Source organism: Halichoerus grypus, chromosome 4 (assembly GCF_964656455.1).
Source record: "Halichoerus grypus chromosome 4, mHalGry1.hap1.1, whole genome shotgun sequence".
Classification (NCBI taxonomy): domain Eukaryota; kingdom Metazoa; phylum Chordata; class Mammalia; order Carnivora; family Phocidae; genus Halichoerus; species Halichoerus grypus.
This window is the reverse complement of record NC_135715.1, coordinates 175402538-175426225: the sequence shown is the minus strand read 5'-3', so window position 1 is coordinate 175426225 and position 23688 is coordinate 175402538. Positions and strand designations below refer to the sequence as shown.

At 42.5% G+C, this 23688-nt stretch overlaps 1 protein-coding gene across 2 annotated transcripts in view; it reads right to left on the bottom strand.

Annotated features, from left to right (window-relative positions):
- Window positions 1–18561, bottom strand: part of TTLL4 (tubulin tyrosine ligase like 4) — a 35589-nt gene extending 17028 nt beyond the window's left edge. Inside the window, exon 1 of one of the 2 annotated variants that reach the window (XM_078071338.1) lies at window positions 18303–18561. The gene's annotated coding sequence lies outside the window, so the exon portion shown is untranslated. The remainder of the gene's footprint in view (window positions 1–18302) is intronic. The other variant, XM_036083063.2, reaches the window with a different exon arrangement.
- Window positions 18562–23688: the final 5127 nt, after the last annotated feature.

Genomic DNA, 23688 nt, shown 5'->3' with positions numbered 1-23688 from the left:
TTTTCATGGCTAGGTGTGACAAGCTGAGATAGATGCAGAGAATTCCCCTGCTGACCTCTGGAGTTCACTCAGAAGCTGAGACACTGACTTCACGTCTCCAAGCGTGTCGCCAGCTATAATAGACTTAAATCCCATTACACGTGTTGATGGGAAAAAGAAGAAACAAAACGGAACTGGACACCAACATTATTTGTACTTAAAGTGACCTTATTTCCAGCAGCCATGGTGGGAGAGGAAGAGTTCAGGGAGTAGAATACAGGGGAAGAAGGAGGAGAGCTTGCTTCACCCCAAGCCCCAGGCATCAGTTTGGGCTGACCTCAGGGGGGAGGGCCTGTCTCAGACGTTCCCTCATTCGATATTTCCTCTAAGGCAAAACCAGCCAGTAATTCTGAGTTCCAAACAGTCTGTTAAGCATGGTCACTTACTTTCTAAATCAAAGTCACAAAATAATCTCCAGTTTTCACAAATGACAGCATCCAGAGGGTTGGAAAAACAAGACCCTTCTATAAGAAGTCACTCATCTGGGATAATTCTGAATGGAATCCTGGCATCCATACCAAGGAAGTGTTTTTGTAGTGGCTACAGGGAAAGAATTAGCAGAGAATTTTTTTGTTCAAAATACTTTTAAAACACAAACTTCGGGGCACCTGGGTGGCTCAGTTGGTTAAGTAGCTGCCTTCGGCTCAGGTCATGATCCCAGGGTCCCGGGATCGAGCCCCGCATCGGGCTCCCTGCTCGGCAGGAGGTCTGCTTCTCCCTCGCCCTCTGCCCCTCCCCCACTTGTGCGCGAGCACGCGCGCTCTCTCAAATAAATAAAATCTAAAAAAAAAAACCCAAAACAAACAAACAAAAAAACCCCACAAACTTCAATGCGGAGAGGACCGCATATTCTGATAAGAGACTAATGGCCAAGGAAGATCCATGATTCCTTTCTACATCTATAGGAACTGTTGGTGTTGTCTACCAACAGAAAGCCTGCAGAAGCCACATGACGTCACCTTCTTTTCCTGCAAAGGCTGACCTACGTGGATTCTTTCTCAAGGACAGAGTACAAAAACCACAACTCATGGCTGCCAGTATTCAACATGACAGTGGGCTAAAAACAGCCTAAGTTCTAAAACTAGATTTTGATGCCAGGAACCTTAAATTAAAGAGACAGAAAATGGACCTCCACCAAGTCCAAACCACGGAAATCCTGTGCAGGGGCTGATTACACTCCGTGCATTTATGGTAGAGAAGCAGACACAAGGGAAGAGTCAAAGCCCGCCAGGGACTTTACCAGACCACATGTGTGTGTTGTGTACACCCAACAGATTCACAATCCCAACTCATGTCGTCCTGTTTCAGGAATCCATGTCTTGCCCTCCCCGTGCAACCCAACAGACACACCAAAGTGATGGGAGAAAAGAGCCAAAGAAATGAAACTGCCCTGGGCAGCCTGAAAAATACCCCACTCGTGCTTCCTCACGTGCATCCCGCTATCTCCGACCTTCATGCCTTTACAAGTGCTCCTCCCCGGAGTCCTTTCCTTCTCTTTCACCAGACTTAAAAGTCATCAGCTTGAACACCCCCTTCTCCAGGTAGCCTTCCCGGACTCTCCTCTTTGAACAGGATGCCTCATCCGCGTGCAGGCCACCATCACCGCTTCTACCACACCGAACTGTAATAATGCACCACTCATCTGACCAGGAGCCACACGCTGGTTTTCTGCTAGCTCATGTCCCCAGCAGCATCTGGAACACAGTAAGTGCTCAATATTCCGTGGGATGAATAAACTGCAAAAGTTCAGTAAGTGAAGGGGAAACACACTAGCAGTGGTGAATACTAATTTGGGCACCTAACAAATGCCAGGTACCGTGCTAGGCACTTCGCCTCTGCGGTCTTATTGAATCCTCACAAAAACCTTACGCTCAATTTACTGACGATGAATCTGAGAATCAGAAAAGCTAAGTAACTCTTGTATAATTAAACAACCAATAATGAGTGGTGCCGAGATTAAAACTCGAGTTTGTCTGACTCCACATGCCTCTTAAATAGGAATGAAACACACGCTTAGTCCCTGTCCCCTCAGTTATCCTTAAGCTTCAGGGACAAGACAAAACCCAGGTTGGAAACACTCTCCCAGTTTATACTGAGCCCCGTCGGGGTTGCAGCTTGTAAGAGCATGCGTTCTCATCAGCACCACGGCCAATCTCACTTTCCCCCGTAGCCATGGATGCCCACTGCACACTACCCCAGGGCTGGGTGAAAAGAACCCTCCCACCATGCAGTGTCTGCCTCTCTGCATTGCATCACATGAATCCAGGCCAGGAATACTGAATGCGAGTGGCCTGGCATCTGGCTAGCTTGACTTCTAATCCAAATGAGGAAGAGGAAAGCAAAGAATACACTCCCACCCTCTTCAGAGGCTGCGGGTGGCCAGCTCCCAGGCAGAGTGTGAAGCGGGCCAGCTGGGCAAGCACCAGAGTCAAGTGGATTCTCCTCTCTCTGACTAACAGGATTCCAGATCTCGTATGTCTTTGCAATGGCTGTTCCCCACTCCTTGTTCCCTCCATAGTCCCCATGATGTGTAGGACAGCAGCTTAGAATAGAGCCACCTGTCTCCCTAAGGAAGCATTATCTGGACACAGGGGCTAAGCAGATGATGAGACGGTTCTGTAAAAGTCTCTTTCTGGGAAAGAGCTCCATTGCTAGTAAAAGACGGCCAGGGTTGGCTAAGATGACTGTCGGGAACTACCGAGCAAAACAAGTCTGTCATGTCAGATAATCTACACAGAGCAGATTCGAGAACATGAAGTAAACAGTTGCACTCAGAGCAGTACCACATACAAACGTTCTGCCCTGGTACCACAGTTTCTGCCTCAGAAGTAGTGTCTGGTTTAGAGAAGGAAATGGTCACTAAAAGCAACCTTCTTCCTTCTCCTTACAGAGATTCTTGATGAAATCACAACTCCATGTGAAGGGGAAGCAGGGACCTAGCTAGAAAATTCAGGCAACCTGGGTCCCAGGAACCTCTGACTGCTGCCACAGGCCGCCTTTTCCCAGATGTGGCCCTTAATAGCACTACCACTCAAGTGCCACGGAATGACCCCATCTCCCTACAGGAATGAGGAGTGACAAACTTTAAAAAGGCCTAGGTGGTCTAAAATGTAAGTAGAGGAAATGAGAAAATAGTTGCAAAATACAGCACACTGAGAGTAGTGGTTTCTGGCCATAAAGTCAAAGTCTAGATTGCCAAATCAGGTCTGGCAGCCAGACCCCACAGACAGCTTACACCCAGAAGGTCGTTTTTCCCTGAGGTCATAAAACCTGTCCCCTGTGGTATACCCTGGGCTCCTGACACAATGTCTGGAAGATCCTTCTCCCCATCTCCCTCAAATGTCTAAGTGCACTGAGATGACACAAACTTGGTGTGTCTGTGTGTGTGCCTACAGAATCTCAGAGACGGGCTGCCCATCTCCCAGGCAATATTTTAGGATGAGACATCAAAGGCAAGAGAACAAGAAGGAAAGGTATGTATATATGTAGGAGGCCTCACAGAGGCTACTAATGGAAGCCTTGTCTTAGCGCCAACTAAGCGGCCCCTGGGTGGCTCAGTCGTTAAGCATCTGCCTTCAGCTCAGGTCATGATCCCGGGGTCCTGGGATCGAGTCCCGCATCGGGCTCCCTGCTCAACAAGGAGTCTACTTCTCTCTCTCCCTCTGCCTGCCTCTCTGCCTACTTGTGCTTGCATGCTCTCTGTCAAATAAATAAATAAAATCTTTAAAAAAAATAAAAAATAAAAATAAAAGAATAAAAACACCCAACTGAAGCAAACCTAAACTTAGAGTAATTGGTGATTATATAAATTAAAGGATTCACAAATCCCATTACTTTCATTCAATTTACATACACTTTTTTATTTATTTATTTTTTTTTAAAGATTTTATTTATTTATTTGACAGAGAGAGAGATAGCGAGAGCAGGAACACAAGCAGGGGGAGTGGGAGAGGGAGAAGCAGGCTTCCCGCCGAGCAGGGAGCCCGATGTGGGACTCGATCCCAGGACCCTGGGATCATGACCTGAGCCGAAGGCAGACGCTTAACGACTGAGCCACCCAGGCGCCCTTACATACACTTTTTTAGCCATATATATCCACTACTTAAAAATAAGCAAAGGCATTCATACTTATTCTCTCTGACTAAGCCTAAAGGATCCACCATCAGTTGACCCTCCAATCGACAGCTTGTGAGGAACTTACTTTAAGGAGCCAACACACTGACCTCATCTGGAAAAAAGTATTTTGAACAATCTAACACATTTCACAGAGCTATTAATCTTATATCTTTATTGCTCCTACACATTATCCCTGGGGAATAGGAGGACTTAAGGGGTGAACAGGGGATACAAACACTATTCTATTGCCTGCAGAGTTCAAGTTTAGAAGCAAACAAGCCTGTTTCTGGTTAAGTTCCTCAATCAAGGTCCAAACAGGAAAATGCCCAGCTGAAAAGAAAGGTTAGTTTAGGGCAGAGCAGCTGAGGAACGGGTTCTTGGGAAAAATTCACATAAATTCACATAAACCACAGTGCATGGTCCACACTAAACATTCAAGGGATGGCAGTTATCATGCTCATTATGACTGGCACCAAATGATCTCTCTCCACTCAGCCCTCTTCTCAAACTTCCGTGAAGAGGGGTGGGGAGGGGGACACACTTGGCGAAGGCAAAGAGTATTCCACTGCAAAATTTCAGCTAGTACAAATAATGTTCTTTTATAAAAAGACATAGTAGTCTTGTCATCTGGAAACATCTGTGAAATTTATTATATTACCAGTAACTGGGTTCTTCAGTGGCAGGTCTGAGTTGGCACTAAAAAACAATCGAAAAGTGCTTTGGGATATACCCAGAGAAAACCCTTGCTTCTGGCTCTTACATTTTTTATATAACTAGATGGTTGGGATTTCTGAAAACACTGGGAGAAGAGTTAAAAAGTGATTGTTACTCACCTAGTGCTTAGACCCTGATCACTACGTACCATTTGTCAATAAAAGAAACCAAGAAACTAGAGCTCCTTGGAGAACAGTTGGGGCAGGGAAAGCATCAGATGAGCCCAAGTGTCTCTTATGCTGCAAAAACTAAGGAAATTCTCAAATTGTGATAGAGACGTATCATAAGATCACAGAAATAGCTCACATCACAGTTAACAGTTAAACCCTAGACGTTTTCCCTCTAAGACTGAGAACAAGGCAAGGATGTCTACTCTCCTCATTTCTGTTGAACATTGCACCGGAAATTCTAGCCAGTGCAATAAGGCAAGAAAAAGAAATTAAATGCATGTAGATTATAAAGGAAGAAGTGAAACTATACTTACTTGCCAGAACCATCATCTGGTACATACAAAAATCCTAAGAAATCTACAAAAAACCTACTAAAGTAAGCAAGTTTAGTAAGATTATAGGATACAAGATCAATATACAAAAACTAATTTATTTCTATATACTAACAAGTAAAAAATCAAATAAAAGAAGTACACTGAAAACTACAAAACACTCCCAAGAGAAATTAAAAAGTTAAATAAATGGAGGGATATAACATGTTCATGAATTGAAAGACTCAATATTGTTAAGATGGCAATTCTTCCCAAACTGATCTATGGAGTAAATGCAATTCCTATCAAAATCTCAGCAGGCTTTTCTGGAGAAATTGACAAGCTGATCATAAAATTTATATGTTAATGGAAAAGACCTAGAACAGCCAAAAACAATTTTGAAAAAAAAAAAAATGAACAAAATTGAACTTATACTACCTGATTTCAAAACTTTGTATAAAGTTACAGTTATCAAGATAATGTGGTATTGGCATAAGAACAGACATACAGATCAATGGAACCAAATAGAGTCTAGAAATAAATCCTTATATTTATGGTCAATTCTCAATAAAGTTGCCTATGCAACTTAATGAGGAAAAGGATAACCTTTAACAAATGATGTTGGAAGAAGTAGATATCCATGTACAAAAAAATGAACTCAGACTCTTACCTTACACCATAAATTAACTCAAACTGGATCAGAGACCTAAATGTAAGAACTAAAACTATAAAACTTCTGGCAGAAAACATAGGAGAAAATGTTTATGACTTTGGGCAATTGAAAAATTTTAAGAGAAAATATAACAGTCCAGCTGTTAACTAGGGATTATATCAATGAAGAATTTAGAAAAACACTATTGAGAGAATGAAAAGAAAAATTTACAAACTGGGAGAAAATATTTGCAATTATAAAGGACCTGTATCCAGAATATGCTAAGAACTCTCAGAATTCAAGAAGATGAAAACCAACCCAATTAAATTTTTTTTTTAAATAGGCAATTTTAAAGATAGGTAAAATATCTGAATAAACATTTCACTAAAGAAGATGTATAAGTGACTAATAAGCACATGAAAAGATGATCAATATCTTTAGTCATTAGGAAAATGACAATTAAAACCACAGTAAGATACTACTACACACCCACTAGAATGGCTATAATCAAATGGATTGATAATAGTGTTCACCAGAATATGGAGAAATTAGAACTTTCCTACATTGCTGATGGGAATATACAATGATACAGCCACTCTGAACACAGATTGTCAGTTTCATAAAAACTGTAACATATAATGACCCACCAATTCCACTCCCAAGTATCTACCAAAGAGAAATTAAAGCATTATGTCCAAACACTTACACACAAACATTCATAGCAGCATTTTTCTTGATAGGCAAAAACTAGAAATAATCCAAATGTCCATCAACTGGTATAGTAATAAACAAAATGGAATGCTACTCAGCAATAAAAGGCAACAACCTGGATTAACCTCAGAAACATTCTGCTAAGAAAAAGAAGCCAGACACAAAAGACTATATATTGTAGGATTCCATTTTTATAAAATTTCTAAAAAAGACAAAATTATAGAGATAGAAAGTAGATCAGTGGTTGCCTGAGGCTGAGGGTAGGAGCAAGGAATGACTATAACTGGGAATGAGGGAACTTTATGGGGTGATGAAAGTGTCCTAAAACCAGATGGTGGGGGCACCTGGGTGGCTCAGTTGGTTAAGTGTCTGCCTTCGGCTCAGGTCTCAGGGTCTTGGGTTGGAGCCCCTGCATCGGGCTCTCTGCTCAGCAGGGAGTCTGCCTCTCCCTGTCACTCTCCCTCTGTGTGCTCTCGCTCTCTCTCTCTCAAATAAATAAGTAAAATCTTTAAAAAATAAAATAAAAAATAAAACCAGATGGTGGCGATGGTTGCACAAATGTACAAACTTACTACAAGTGATCAACCTCTACTTTATAGTGAATGAATCAATTGTATGGTATGTAAATTATACCTCAATAAAGCCGTTAGAGGTGGAAGGGAAAAAAAAGGACAGAGGAGCCAGCTTAAAGAGGTTCCCTCTAACCAAATCTGGGACAACCTGAGCAGCAAAATAAATGAGTATCAGACTACATAAACAAGAATCCATGAATCCATAGTGATATAAATAAATAAAAGAATGAATGAATAAATTGGGGAGAAGGAACAATGCCCCTTACAACAGAATTCCAACTGATAAGAATAGAAACTTACCACTGGCAACCACCATGGTAGTAACTGCTTCAGGCAAAACTCATCAGTGGATCCTAAAACTGGTGGGTGAGAGATTACTGGGAAATGGAATAATTATATTGTCTCAAAACATCTCTCCACAAGATATTTATTAATTATGAAAGAAAAAAAAACATAACTTGGGGTACCTGGGTGGCGCAGTCGGTTGAGCCTCCGACTCTTGGTTTTGCTTCAGATTGTGATCTCAGGGTCCTGAGATCAAGCCCCACATCAGCTCCAAGCTCAGTGTAGAGTCTGCTTAGAGTTTCTCTCTCCCTCTCCCCACTCCCTGCCATGTGCACTCTCTCTCTCAAATAAATAAATACATCTTGAAAGAAAAAAAACAAACACAGTGGAGAAACCAGGCAGACACGACCATAATCAAGTGATCAAAGTTCCTATCATCAGTAAGAGCACAAATTGGCATTACACACACATCACCGCATCTGTGATTTCCTGACCTAAATGCACCACCTGAATTCAAAGGGAAATATCAGACAAGACCAAATTGAAGGTCATTCTACAGAATAACTGGTCTGTACTCTTCAACTGTGTCAAGCTCATGAAAGACAAAGGCTGAGGAACTATTCCACTTACAGGAGACAAAAGACAAGACAACCAAATGCAATGTGTGCTCCTAAAACAAAGGACAGTGACAAGATAATTGACAACATCTGAATAAGGTAGATATGATAATAACATTATAGTATATGGTATTATATCAACGTTAATTTCCTGATTTTGATCAGCATACTGTGTCAGTTTAAGAGAATATCTTTGTTTTAGGAAACATTAAGAAGTTTTTAGGAAATATTCAGATGTACAGGGGTTTCACGCAACTTATTGGCAAACATTTCTTTTTTTTTTTTTAATTTTATTTATTTATTTGACAGAGAGAGCACACAAGCGGGGGGAACGGCAGAGGGAGAGGGAGAAGCAGCCTCCCCACTGAGCAGGGAGCCTGATGCGGGGCTCAATTCCAGGACCCTGGGATCATGACCTGAGCCGAAAGCAGACGCTTAACCGGCTGAGCCACCCAGGTGCACCTTGGCAAACATTTCAAAAAACAATTCACTGTTCACATATGAACACTAAAGCAAGTGTGGTAAAATATTAACATTTGATAAATGTGGGTAAAATGGAAATAGGAATTCTTTGTACTATTTTTGCAGCTTTTTTGCAAGTCTGAAATCATTTCAAAATGAAAAAGTTTTTTTTAAAAAAAGGTTATTACTATTTTTAAAGGGAAGCTTGGTTTTTCTCAGACCAGGAGGCAGGCAGCGTACAATCACCTTCAATTCTTTGAAAAAAGACTGGCAGGAATGGATTTTACCAGGGAATGATTCCAGCCAATGAAGTAAGACTCACTCCTTGCTCCATACCTAAAAGCAGACTTGACTGGGGACCTGCCTGTCATCACTAAGGTACAAGAACTGAAGTCACACGCCTTTCCCCAGTACATAATTCTTCTCAGTGTAGCCACCTTAATATGAACTAGCCACCCAGCTTACTCCGCTCTAATCTGCCAGTGAATTTGCAAACTCTGGTTTAAGGGGAGTTCGAGGAGGAAGGCAAACACCAGAGCCTGGCAGATGATGTCCAAGAGCACTTTCTCTGGGGCCCATCAACACACAATGTCGGGGGATGTCTCCAATTTTTAGGGGAGAAATGCCGTTTAAACCTGATTCTACGTGAAAATCTCACTGCCTAACAAAACACAAGTCTTTGTCTTGACTTCAACCTAGAAAGCAGTTACTGCCAGCACCATCTGGGAAACAGAAACCTAGAGGCTGAGATAAGGACTGGCTAGACTCAAGGGATCACAGAGACAAAATGGGAAACTCAAGGTTTTCTATGACCCCTGCTATTGAAGAAGGGAACATGCTTTCTCTTAATCTCCTTGAAATTAGATGAGAATGTCAGATTTTAATAAAGTCATGCTAAGGAGCATGGGAGCAAGGCTGAGATAAGAATGCATCAATCATATCCCTCACTTAATTCACTTTTAGAGCCAATTAACCTTGTAGAGTCAGGAGCAGTAAATAAGCTGCAACTGCACAAAAAGACTTTAGAAAAAAAAATTGTACACACACACACACACACACACACACACACACACACACACAGAGGCAGAAGGGGCTAAGTCCCTGGGACAGGTGTCCATGCAACCCCAAAACTCCCAACATGCCCTGGGTAATGATTTCACCCCTACCTCAGATCTTCACTCCTACTCACTCAATCCATCAACAAGTCTTTCCAGCTTCAAATATATGTCTGGAGCCATCTATTCTCTGTTTCCACCATTATTCCCTTAGTCCACACCACTATCACCTCTCACCTGCTGGTTTCCCCCTCCTTCTTTATAATCAATTCTCCAGACTGTGGTCGAGGTGCTCTTTTTAAAATGTAGCTTAAAGCTATCTGGTAGCTCCAAGGCCACATGATCTGACTCCTATCTCTCTGACCTTCTGCAAGTCACTCTTCCTCCTCAGCAAGCGTGTTCCCACCTGTGTTCCCAGGGGCTTTGTTGTTCCCTCTGAAACACTCAGATCTCTGAATGGCCAGCTCAGTTCCCTCACTCAGCATTCAGCAAACATCACCACCCCAAAGAGCCTGTCCACACTAATACTGCACCACCCCTGATCATTCCCTATCACATTACCTTATTCTAATCTGTTTCATTCTTCCACTAGCTGAAATTACTGTATGTTAATATTTCCTTATAACTGCCTAAAGAAACGGTGGAAGAATAAATAGGAACTGATTTTTTATAAAGGTGACCATGGGGTATTAGACCTGTGTATACCTTTTCTATCATTTTAACTTCTGGCTATATAAATGAATGACCTAGTCAAAAACCCTGTTCATTATTTTTAAAATAGAAACTTCAATTATTTATGCATTCCTTTGTTATGTGTCTATCTTCTCTTCCAGAATGAAAACTCTTTGAGAACTGGGGCCTTGTTTACACAGTCTGTGCCCAGCCCTGGAAATGTAATCAGGGCCCATTAAATATTTGCTGAATACATACATGCATCTACAACAGTGAAACCCAGCATAGCCACAGCAGGCCCTCTTCAGATTAAACAGGTGCTCCTCTCCTACCACCATCTCCTTGTCGCTCCTTTACTCAGTGCAGGAACTTGGCCACAGCCAAACCCAGCTCCTTCGGGGGTGCCTCCTCCTCCCCAAGAGTCCCCCTCCAAAGTCCTCCATGGCTCCTGTTTTATCCTCCCTCCCATGTCCAACCAATCTGCTCTCGCTATTTTAACCATTATCTGCAGAAGCTCCACTCTTCAGATCTGACCTCTCTCCAGCTTCATGTCCTCGTCACCAACCCTCTGTGTCACCTTTTCCACGTGCATATCCAACCACTTCAAGCTTGTCACACCAGCTCTGCACTCTTGACCTTCAGTTTCTTTCAGTGAAACCTTCTTTCTCTCAGTCACCTGAGAGGAACACGTAAGCCACTTGTGACTTCTTCCTTTCCCTTATTCTCCAAAGCCATGCCAGTTGTAAAACTTAAGAGAGATTCTTCCTTGCTAGCATGCCTCCTCCATTTATTCCCCCACTCCCTCCGTAGAGCTGGACCATTGCAATAACATCCAGACTGAGGTCTGTGTTTCCAGGGTCCCCCCCTTCCAAAGTCCACCCTGCAGGCAGCCTCCAGATTAACTTTGCTTGATTTTACTTTATCGGGTTAGTCCCCTTTCAAAAATTTCCTAGGAGTCCTCACTAAATATCACAGTAGCCCACCAATCACCTACATCAGAATAACATGGGGTACAGGGCGCCTGGCTGGCTCAGTCAGTAGAATGTGCAACTCTTGATCTCAGGGTTGTGAGTTCAAGCCCCATGTTGGGTGTGGAGCCTACTTGAAATAAAAAATAATAATAATAAAAAAAAAAAACAGAACACACATGGGATGCAGATTCCCAAGCCCCATCTTCAAAGTGGATTCAGTGGGTCAGGGGGGTAGGGTTGGGAATCTGCATTTTTAACAGACATTCCAGATGATTCTCACATGAGTCAGCAAATAAAATACAGGTTTCTTAGTTTGGGTTGAAAGGCTTATTTCCATCTCCTTCCACCTTGAACTCTGCCCTATGAACTGTGCTGGTCTTAACACTAAACTCCCAGAATAAACCTTTCAAACCTGTCTGCAGGCCTTTACTCCACTAAGCCTCTTCCTTCTGAATCCTTATATTTTATTTACCTTTTCCAGGCACAGCTCAAGCCCCACTCTCTCCATGAATATCTCTTGCATATCTATCCCTCTAACTCGATACTTTACAAAGGCTACTCTCACCACTGTTCTCTTTTCACATGGATATGCCTCCTAAGCTGCACAGATGGTTTTCCTAGGGAATCCCTCTGCCCCTATAACAGACAGGTGCAAAGCTAATCTGTTGGAAGATCACTGCCCTAGTTTGTCCTCCTCCTCAGCCGTGGTGGCCATGTCTCCTCCCCAAAAAACTTCGTGGGGCACTCGGTCCCTAGAACAAAGTTTCAAAAACAATTGACTTGGGATGATGGATATGTCCCATATCAGTTATACCTCCACAAAGCTGTTAAAAATAAAACCAAAAAAAAAACTGACTAAAGGATAAGAAAGGAGGTTAAAGAACCGCAGAGCAGTCTAAAGATAAAATGGCCTCAAACATCCCTTCCTTTCTATTTACATGCCTGGCTCAGCCCAGTCCCTAGCCCTCCGAGCACCCACCTGACCAAGTGCAGGACTCTTGCAGTAGAAGCCTGACGGCCGTCCCTGCCTACAGCCTCTGCAACCAGCCTCAGGAATCACACCAACCTGCTTTGTCATCTTTATCCAGCACTCGGAATCTGCCTATCTCATTCCGCCTTCCACTCTCTGAGATGTAATTTTGCCTCAAGTTTCCTCCTTAGTCGAGAGTGAATGAAGAGCAGTCTATGCTAGAAAAATCTATGGTTGTTGTTTCAAACCACCAAGTCTCTAGAGGCCAGGTCCAGACCAACCTGGACAAGGTATCTATTTCTACAGAAAGCAGTTATTCATTGCCCACTGATTAAATCACTCTTCTGTATTACAAGAGTGTGTGTGTGGCTCTTGGGACCGGCAGTTTCCTTTCCCTCCTCCACCTAGGTGCTTCCCTCGGTCACCAGGGGAACTCAGGACATCAGAAATGGTTCAGAGTCTACAATTAGAAGGATCTCTAATGAGATTAATTGCTCAGTAGTTATTTTAGATGACGTAACTGACTTACCTGGAACCAAAAAGAATGGGGAGGATCGTAGGAATCATCTTCATTTTCTCTTATGAGGTAAATCCCTAGCTATGTCTCCCTAAAAAAAGTTGGAGGGGCAATGAACTTCTTGAAGGCCTATTGAGAAAGGAAGGTCAATACCCCAGCCCTATGAGACGGGAGGGTCAGTCCCACAAGTTAAGATAGATGGCTTTTGTAGAACACAGTTCAGCAATGCAAAAGGAGGTGGCCAAGCTGAGAGAAAAATATAGCTTACGGCACCTAGAACTGAGGGGGGCCAATCTACAAATTACTGAAAAGTGACAACTGTTGAAGGCTTAACATAATTAGGTGACTAGCTCTCCTAGAGCCTTGGCTTTTATCACCTTCAGAAAGGAACCTCCTTCCTCCTCCTGAGAGGGGACAGTGGTCCTCAGGGTACAGTACACAAGTTCTGCTGGGGAAACAAGCTTCCTAACAAAACTAAGGTGTGATCTGCTTTTTTAATTGTGCTGGTCTCTCCATGATGGTACAAAAGCAATGGCAGGTCAGACTGTTGATGCCTGAGCAAGAACTGAGACAACGGCACACCGAGTTGGATCCTTGACCACCACACACTTCCTCACCACACAGTCAAAGAATGCCAGGTTTACCCAAGAACATCCTTGGTGACACAATAAAAATCATCTTACATCTCAATTCTGGAGTGCATCTTTTTAATGCTCTGTGTGACCAAACAAGGAGCGCGTGTAAAACACTTCTGTGGCGTACACAAGGTGATGGCCGTCTCTAAGGAAAGCACTGTGTGTTTGAATTTCCAAAATTTTTCTGTGGAACACCATGTTCACTTGAGAGAATAAATGACACGAAAGTGATGGGTTATTCAGACTTTGGCATCTGGCAAACATTTTCTAGAAAACAAAACAAAGTGAGTCTGTCAATTCAAGAAAAATAACTGACAGTATTTGTTGCCAATGATAAAATTTCAGCTTCCAAGAGAAAAATTAGAATTCTGACAAAACTGTATCTGCCACCATAAACTTGACAGCTTCCCAAAAGTTAAGGATTTTTCTAATGAAAGTGTGGTGATAATATGAATGATTTTTTTTTTTTTTTTGGATATTGTTAATAAAATGTGGCAACATTTGGAAGAGCTGTTTTCCAGATACCTATCACAATGTTACAGAATCATGTCTGGGTAAAAGGCCCTGTCAAAAACAAACAGGAAGAAAAAGAAAAAAAAGACCCAGTCAAAATGAGACACAGACCGATGGATTTTAATGTAACAAAGTATGAAAAGTTAATTTCAGATTCCACATTGCAATAATCTTCATAAAACCATCCCTTGTTAATTTTTGTGTAATACCAAAGAATACCCACAACTACCAACTAAATGTCTGTGAAGCTGGATTTTCTTTTCTTTTCTTTTTTATTATTAGAGATTTCATTTATTCACTTGAAAGAGAGAGACAGTGAGAGCATGAGTGGCGGGGAGGGGCAGAAGGAAAGACAGAAGCAGGTTCAGGGAGCCCCAGGCAGGGCTCAACCCCAGGACCCTGGGATCATGACCTGAGCTGAAGGCAGACACTTAACCAACTGAGCCACCCAGGCGACCCGAGCTGGATTTTCTTAATAATTCAACCAGAACAACACATCACAACTGACTGAACACAGAAAGAGATATGAAAATCCAGCTATCTTCTATTAAGCCAGACATTAAAGAGATTTGCAAAAACAAATCTACTGTTCTCACTGATCTTTTTGAAACAGTATCATTTTTCATTTAAAAACTTCTGCTTATGGGGCACCTGGGTGGCTCAGTCAGTCGGGTGTCTGACTCATGATTTCGGTTCAGGTCATGATCTCCGGGTCATGAGAGCTGCTCTCAAGCTCTCATTCAAAGAAATAAAATCTTTTAAAAAATTAAAATAAAATAAAAATTCTACCTATGTTAACTTGTATTTATTACTTCTAAATGAATTAATAGGGTGGGGGGATGGGGTAGCCAGGTGATGGGTACTAAGGAGGGCACGTGTTGTGATGAGCACTGGGTGTTATACGCAACTAATGAATCTTCGAACACTACATCAAAAACTAATGATGTACCATACAGTGGCTAACTGAACATAGTAAAAAAAAAAAAAAAAAAAGAAGAAATAAATGAATTAATATTTCAATTTCTAATATGGCAAATATCCAGATTATATATCCCATATTAAAAAATATATTGACGATCCGGAAGAGGTTTTGAAGTGCTTAAAAGAGTCCTAAAAGCAGTAAGTCTGAGCACCTCTGGTCTAAAATACCATTGCCTGTCCAGAATATCCATGAGGGCTCCTAAAGACAAATTTCTCTGTATTTCAGGGCCTAAGAGAAATTAGCACTCTCCATATTTATTCCCAAATACCCAGTCTGGTTTTCCAGTTCTGCCAGAGGAAAGGGTAAGAAGTTCAGGGCACTTAAGAAAATTTTTCTCTGCATTTCACTGACAGATCAAAGCATCTGATGCCATGCTGGAATCCAGGGAGCCTATAATCAGACAATTCAAGGTCACAAAGGAATCTTGTGGGGAAGCTAAACTCAACTCCAGATCATGAGTATCAGATCCTGAAGTTAAGGCTTCATCCAGATACAGCTGTTTAGCAATTGACTTTTCATTTACACACTCATTTTTGTATTTGGTTATAAATTCTCTTTCATCCCTTTTCCTCTGCCCACTCTCTCAATGTTGGTGTTCCTAGGAGTTCAGTCTTCTCACTCTGCCTGGCACACAGTCAATATTCAATAAACTCTCCTAGAGCAATCTCTTCCATCCCATGACTGCGACCACCTCCTCCATTCTCAACTTTTTATCATCACCCAAACCTCTGTCATGAACTCCAGACCTACAGAACGACCTCCTGGGCCTCTCTACCTGGATGTGCTGTAGGGAACTCAACTCGTCATGTCCAAAGTGAACCCCTTTATCTTTCTCCTCAAAGCTCCTCTTCCTCCTAATAGTTTCTCCTGCATCACCACCCACCTGGTCACTAAAGTCGGAACTTAGGATCATTCCAGATTGTTCTTTGTCCCACTCTCTGTATATCTATTTTGCCACCAGGCCTCGTCCACTCTATCATCTTTAACGTCTCTCTAAACCCTCTCCATTCCCACTGCAGCCAACATAGAGCCCTCAGCATCTCTAGCCTGGTCTCAAATTTTCTCACTGGCTCCCTGCCTCCAGTCTAAAATCCTCCCTATTCAACCCACACTCTAATGCTACAGTAACCTCAAACACAAATCTAATGTTATCTTCCCGCTAATTATCTTTCCATGGTTTTCCTGCAACACACTCTTCAAATGGTTTAACTCATGTATCCCCAAAAGAATTTAAATCATGTATTCCTTGCACATTAAAGTTTAATTCTAAGATTTTCATCACAAGTTTAAACATGCTTATTCTTTTGTTAAAAAGGTGGTAGAATCTACTAAACATTTTATAAAAAGAACTAAGTTAAGGATTAACTGTAATTCAAATAAGCATTTCATGATTTAATAAAATAATTTTTAACTATCTTATTGAAAAATGCACACCTAAATTAAAAGAAATCTCTTTAAAAGTTTTTATGCAAGTTTTATCCTATAGCTTGAAAAACCCATGGTCCCAAAAAACATTCTAGCCACATTTAACTGTTGAGTTCTTCTGTATTCAGAATATCACAATAAGAATCAAGCCTCACCCTAACAGCAATGTGTATTAGGGGAAGACAGGAAGACTTCTGAGTTTTCAAAGTAATTTAATCATCAAAGGAGGCCTTCCTGAAATCAGTATTTCCTAATACTACACTTGGCAACCTGACTTTTTTTTTTTTTTTAAAGATTTTATTTATCTATTTGACAGAAAGAGAGAGAGAGCACAAGCAGGGGAGCTGCAGACAGAGGGAGAGGGAGAAGTGGGCTCTCCACTGAGCAGGGAGCCAGACCTGGGATCATGACCTGAGCTGAAGGCAGATGCTTAACCGACTGAGCCACCCAGGCACCCCACAACCTGACATTTTTACACTTGGGACAACATTATAATTTGGGAAGTGTGAGGGATATAACATCCTGCCGCCCCCACCTTTTCTTGTAAGGTCAGTTTCAGAAGAGTTCATTTGGAAGCTGAGGATCTGGAAACTGATTCTTCTAAAGCTATATGTGCAGGTGTATTCCTTGGAAGTCCTGGGCCCCAACCACCCTGCTTGAAAACCTTGAGGATACTGTTCTCTTTAACAAAACAGCTATGGCCCTTTGTGATCTAACCTCTATTAATTTTCCTCTTCCGATTTGTCATTGGATGGCTACCTCCAAACCCAGCTCAGGTCTGTCAAACTGTTTCCAATTCTCTTTTTAGGCCTTGCTGTATATTTTCTAAAGCTACTTTGTATCTGGAGTGTGCTCTCAACTTCTTTATTCCCAGAAGGCACTTGATAATTTTTCAAGGTTCCATTCAGCCCAACCAATAAGCAGCTAGTAACTTTCTCAGCGTCAAGGGGGTAGGTCTCATTCCGTGTCCCAGTATTTACTGCAAGAAATGAAGGATGGACAGAACACTGTCCCAAAAAGTCCCCCAGCTACTTGCTGATTGGCTAAATCAACAGGTGATGAAGTTGAGGAAGATGTGAGCTGGACTATCTGAGAGAGCAAGGATGACTCCCTAAAGAATGATTAAAACATTTCCTAGATCCAGAATGAGAATGTGAAGACCAGGGAATGGGGATAATATACTTTTACAAGCAAGTCTGGGTTAACTATCTTTCTAATGTTTTATCAGAGCACACACCACACAGTATGGCAAATACTTGTTTACTTGATTAAAATCCCCCCTAGACTATAAGCTCCGTGAAGACATGCCTGCCTTGTTCACCACTGTTATCACCCCAGCGCCTTCCATAGTGCCCTGGCTTCACTAAATATATGCCGATGTTTGTAAAAAGTTGTTGAATGAATGATTACATAAAGGGTGCATAAATGAAGAGTTAAATTTACAAGATCTCAAATTCTGTTTGAAACTCTACAGTTTAGGAAAGTATTTCCCTACAGCTACTGAAGATGGAGAAAGAAAAAAGTGGGTATTCATGTTCAATTCAGCTACGAATTGAGAGGAGCCTGGGCTCACACCCAGGCGAGGACAATTTAAACCGCAGCGCGGCGGGAAAGAGGAGGCACGGAGGCCCAGGGTGAGGGGATGCTGCAGGGTTCAGGCACCCAGAGGCAGGGCTAAGTTCACGGGGCGTGGCGGAAGGGGAGAAGGGTCCCGAGGACGCGCGAAGACCTGACCCGGTGGAAGGCCGCAGTCCCCTCGCCTCCCTGGAGATGGCGAGGTGGCGGGCAGGAAGCGGGGCAGGGGCGGGAGCCGCCGGAGGGCTGGGGAGCCGCGCGAAAGGACCCGGGCAGAGGGAGGGGCGGGAGAGTCGGCGGGCGGAGGGTCGTTCCCCCGGCTTCACCGTCACACTCACCTAGCGGACCCAACTTCGCCCCGGCTCGGCGCCGGCTCCGCGCTGCTTCCTCCCTCGGCCTGCTGGGCAAGCGGGCGGCCTGAGACGCCCCTAGCAACCACGCACCGCCACGCGACCCGCGCTCCCAGCCGCCGGCGCTGAGGCCGCCTGCCAGGCACTGCGCGCGCCCCCAGCGGACAGACCGAGGGCCTGGAAGGGGCGAGCTCAGCAGGCGGGCGGGAGGCAGGCAAGCGGAATCTCGGGGGTTGTGGGGCCTGGGAAGGCAGGCCGTCACCTGTCTCGCGCATGCGCAGGCGCTTCGGAGCGCGTGAGACCCAGAGAGCGGAATTCTGGGAGATGTAGTCCTGAGATTAACACACATTCCCCCACCGCCACTACCACCACCTCTACTACCACCACCACCGTGAAAGACTACGTTCTGGGATTCCAGGATTCTCTCCTTCTCTGGGCCTTGATACCACCTCACCGAATGGACTCTTTCTTTGTCCATGCCTTAATTCGCTCCTCTAAAATCAAATCTTTATTAAAGAAGTTTCTAAGTAGTCCTTTTCAACAGAAGTCTTTCGAATTTGACCCCAGGAGAGGAGACACCGCCAGATCCGCTGTTTCCCTCCAACCCACTTTCTCCTAACTCCAATCTACTCAGTAGAGTACTATTACAACCACCTGCTTTATGGGCTTCAGGTATGAACTTTAGGAAACACTGACTCAATTCATCATCTCCCTAGGCAAGGCAGACTGTGCCCTGGATGTTCTTAGTCCCAGATGTCCCTAGACCTAATGGATTTGAAAATCAAAGGAGAGGGGTGTCTGGGTGGCTTAGTCAGTTAAGCGTCTGCCTTCAGCTGCGGTCATGATCTTGGGGTCCTGAGAGAGAGCCCCACCCACATCAGGCTCTCTACCCAGGAGGGAGTCGGCTTACCCTTCTCCCTCTTCCCCTCCCCTGATCCTGCGGCGAGTGCTCTCTCTGTCTCTCTCAAATAAAAATAAAATCTTTAAAAAAGAAAAAGAAAATCGGAAGAGAGCTGGAGGGTGAAAAGGTCTTTTCTAAACAGTAGGCTACAGAAATAAAGGGCGCAATAAAAGTGAAGCTAACCTAATGAAAACAATCTGGACCAGCGCAAGGAAGGTTAATGAATAATTGACTTCAGCAACAGTATTGACAGATGCTAAAACCATTAGAGGATTGATTGGGGGAATTTTACACTGGAAGGATCACCTCTAGATTTTAACCAATCTTAGATCATGAAATGCAGGACAGCTATAAATTATGTTTCCTAATGTGATACAATTTGAACTATACAATATTTAGGAAGTAGTGTATTTTTGTCAGTAGTTGAATCTGAATCTAATCAAGCTTTTGGCTCCAACTTCCAGGTTATAGGAAATAAAGAGAAATAATGACACTGCAAGAAAGCAATCCGGCGAATCCAGAATGTGGGTCAATGTACAGATGAATGACCTCATTTCTTCAACAATTTCAGAGTTTTAAAAAAAAGTGAGGTGTTCTAGATTGTAAGAGACTTAAAAGACTCTCAAATGCAGTGAGTGGACCCTGTCTGGATGTTGATTCAAACAAACCAACTGTAAAAGATATTTTTGAGACAATGGAGAAATCTGAATATGGACTGGGGACATTAAGAACAAAGACAGGTGTTAGGAAACCATTATTAATTCTGTTATGCAGTTGACTGAATGGTGCCCCCTCCAAAAAAATATATCCACATCCTAATTCCAGGAACCTGTAAGTATTATATATATATGGCAAAAGGATTTTGAGAGGATTAAGGAATTTTCCTGGATTTTCTGAATCCTAAATCCCATAACAGGTGTCCTTCATAGGCTGAGGGAGATGTGACAGAGAGAAGACACAGAGAAGAGGAGGAAGGGGCACCAGGGTGGCTCAGTTGGTTGTGTCTGCCTTCGGCTCAGGTCATGATCCAGGGGTCCTGGGATTGAGCCCCACATCGGGCTCCCTGCTCATGTTCTCCCTCTCCCTCTGCCTGCTGTTCCCCCAGCTTGTGCTCTCTCTCTCTCTCTCTCTCTCAAATAAATAAATAAAATCTTAAAAAAAAAAAAAAAAAGGAAGAAAAGAAAAGAGGAGGAGGCAATGTGACCAAGGAGGCAGAGATTGGACTGATGTGGATACAAGCCAAGGAATGCCTAAAACCACCAGAAGATAGAAGAGGCGAGAAGTGGATTCTTCCATAGAGCCTTCTGAGGGAATGGAGGTCCTTAAGACAGCCTGATTTCAGACTTCTGGCCTCCAGAACTGTGAAAGAAAAAAATGTCTCTTATTTTAAGCCATTAAATTTGAGGTAATTTATTGTGGCAGCTACAGTTTACTTTGACATTTTGGTTATTTAAGAAAATACCCTTATTGTGGCACCTGGGTGGCTCAGTGGGTTAAGTGTCTGCCTTTGTCTCAGGCCCTGATCCCACCGTCCTGGGATCAAACCCCACATTGGGCTTCCTGCTCAGTGGGGAGCCTGCTTCTCCCTCTCCCTCTGCTGCTCCCCGTGCTGGTGCAAGCTCTCTCTCTTTCTGTCAAATAAATAAAATATTTAAAAAAAGAAAATACTCTTATTTTTCACATACAGATATTTTTTAGCAATTAGACATGATGCCAGGGATTTGCTTTTGCTTTAAAATACTGATAGCAAACACTCTAGAGGCAATGAGCACACCTAGCACTCAGGTCCTACTTTTTTTTTTTTTTTAAGATTTCATTTATTTATTTGACAGAGAGAGACACAGCGACAGAGGGAACACAAGCAGGGGGAGTGGGAGAGGGAGAAGCAGGCTTCCCGCGGAGCAGGGAGCCCGATGCGGGACTCGATCCCAGGACCCTGGGATGATGACCTGAGCCGAAGGCAGCCGCTTAACGACTGAGCCACCCAGGCGCCCCTCAGGTCCTACTTTCTAATATCATTCTCCATTAAAAAAAAAACAGGGGCTCCTTGAAGAAATGTCTGATTCCAGGACTGGGGTAAGAAATATACAAGATGAGGGGCACCTGGGTGGCTCAGTCAGTTAAGCGGCTGCCTTCAGCTCAGGTCATGGTCCCAGGGTCCTGGGATCGAGCCCCGCATCAGGCTCCCTGCTCGGCAGGAACCCTGCTTCTCCCTCTCCCACCCCCCTGCTTGTGTTCCCTCTCTTGCTGTGTCTCTCTCTGTCAGATAAATAAATAAAATATTAAAAAAAAAAAAAAAAAAAAAAAAAGAAATATACAAGATGAGCCTGAAGCATTTTGTAGTGCCAGAAAGAAAAACCACATTGGTGGGAGTGTGTCACGGGAGCTAACTGAAAGAACTCCCAGTGACCAAAGCTGGAACAATTTGAGCAACAAAACTGAATAAAGTAGTAGTGGTTTATAACCTAAAGTATAAAACAAGTATCTATGAGTCCCTGGCATAAATAAATGGTTCAATATGTTCATAAACACAGTAAATACACAAATTTCCTGTGCAGAAGAATTCCAAATAAATGTAGATACTATGTAGATACTCAGCCCTAAAGGAGGGGAAGCATAACTCCCTCATTCCTTAAGTATGGGCTGTGCAAAGTGACTTCTTTCCAAGAGCACAGTAAGGAAAGGTGGAAAGGGTGGAGTAGGGCAAAAGTAGAAACAGTAGAAAAATCTGACAAACACCACTTCAGCCAGGTGATCAAGGTCAACATCAACAGTCAGAAATCAGATACACAGTATGCACCCTTGATAGGTCATGAAAATGGCACTTTACTTTTGTGATCTTCCTCCCCAAAACCCATAACCCTGTCTAGTCATGAGAAACATCAAATTCCAATAGAGGGGAATCCTACAAAATACCTGACCAGTACTTCTCAAAATTGACAAATTCATCAAAAACAAGAAACTTCTGAGAAACGGTTATAGTCAGGGGAGCCTAAGGAGACAACTAAATGTAACGTGTAATGAGATCATGGCACAGAAAAGGCAATCAGGTAAGAAAACTAAGGAAATCTGAATAAAATACAGGCTTTGGTTAATAATATATCAATATCAGTTCATTAATTATAACAAATGTATCATAATAACGTAAGATGTTAATAATAAGGGAAACTGTGTAGGGGAGGAGTATAACATATGAACTCTCTCTACTATCTCCTCAACTTTTCTGTAAATCTAAAACTGTTCTAAGATATAAAGTCTATTAAAAAAAAAAAAAGCTACATCAAAAGAAATCTGCCCAGACCACCTTAACCAAGTGATCAAAGGTACTTCACCAATAATGGGAAAAAGCAACATCATTAGCTTCAGATATATGATATAGAAGACACATCACCACTTACGTAGTGTTTCTTCTAAAAATGTATAACCTGTGGGGTGCCTGGGTGGCTCATTGGTTAAGCGTCTGCCTTTGGCTCAGGTCATGATCCCAGGGTCGTGGGATGGAGTCCGGAGTCGGGCTCCCTGCTCAGTGAGGAGTCTGCTTCTCCCTCTGCCCCTTCCCACTGCTCATGATCTCTCTCTTTCTCACTCTCTCTCTCTCAAATAAATAAAATCTTTAAAAAAATAAAAATAAAAATGTATAACCTGAATCAAATCACAAAAAAATCATCAGATATACCCAAATTGGCCTGTATTCTTCAAAATGTCAACCGATGTAAAAAAAGGCAAAGAAAAAGATGACGGGTGTTTCTAGATTAGAGACAACACAACTAACACAAAGCATGATCTTTGGTTGGATCCTGGACCAGGAAAAAAAAAATTGGTATAAAGAACATTACTGGAGGGAGGTGGGCAGGGGTTAGGCTAAATGGGTGATATGTATTAAGGAGGGCACTTGTTGTGATGAGCACTGGGTGTTATATGTAAGTGATGAATCACTAAATTCTACTCCTGAAACAAATATTACACTATAGGTTAATTAGAATTTAAATAAAAATTTGAAAAAAAAAAAGAGAACCATTTTGAAAAAAAAAAATATAGGAACAATTGAGAATATTTGAATATGGGCAGCAGACTAGTTAATATTATTATATCAGTGTTAAATTTCCTGATTCTGCTAATCATGTTGTGATTATATAAGTGAATATCCTTGATCTTAAGAAATTGCCACGTAAGTATGTAAAGGTAAAAGGACATGATATTTACAACTTACTAACAAATAGTTCAGAAAAAGATGGTAAAACCAGTTGTGGCAAAATGTTAATCAGTGACTCTGGGTGAAGGGTGTATGCAAGTTCTTTGTAACTGTTCTTTCAACTTTTCTTTACATTTTAAATTACTTCAAAATAGAGTGCTTTTTAAACTATAACAATGACCAAATTTAAGAAGGAATAGGTAGAACCAGTTTGACAAAATGTTTGTAACAGCTGAATCTGTGGGATCAGGGTTTGGGAGCTTACTATGCCATTCTCTCTC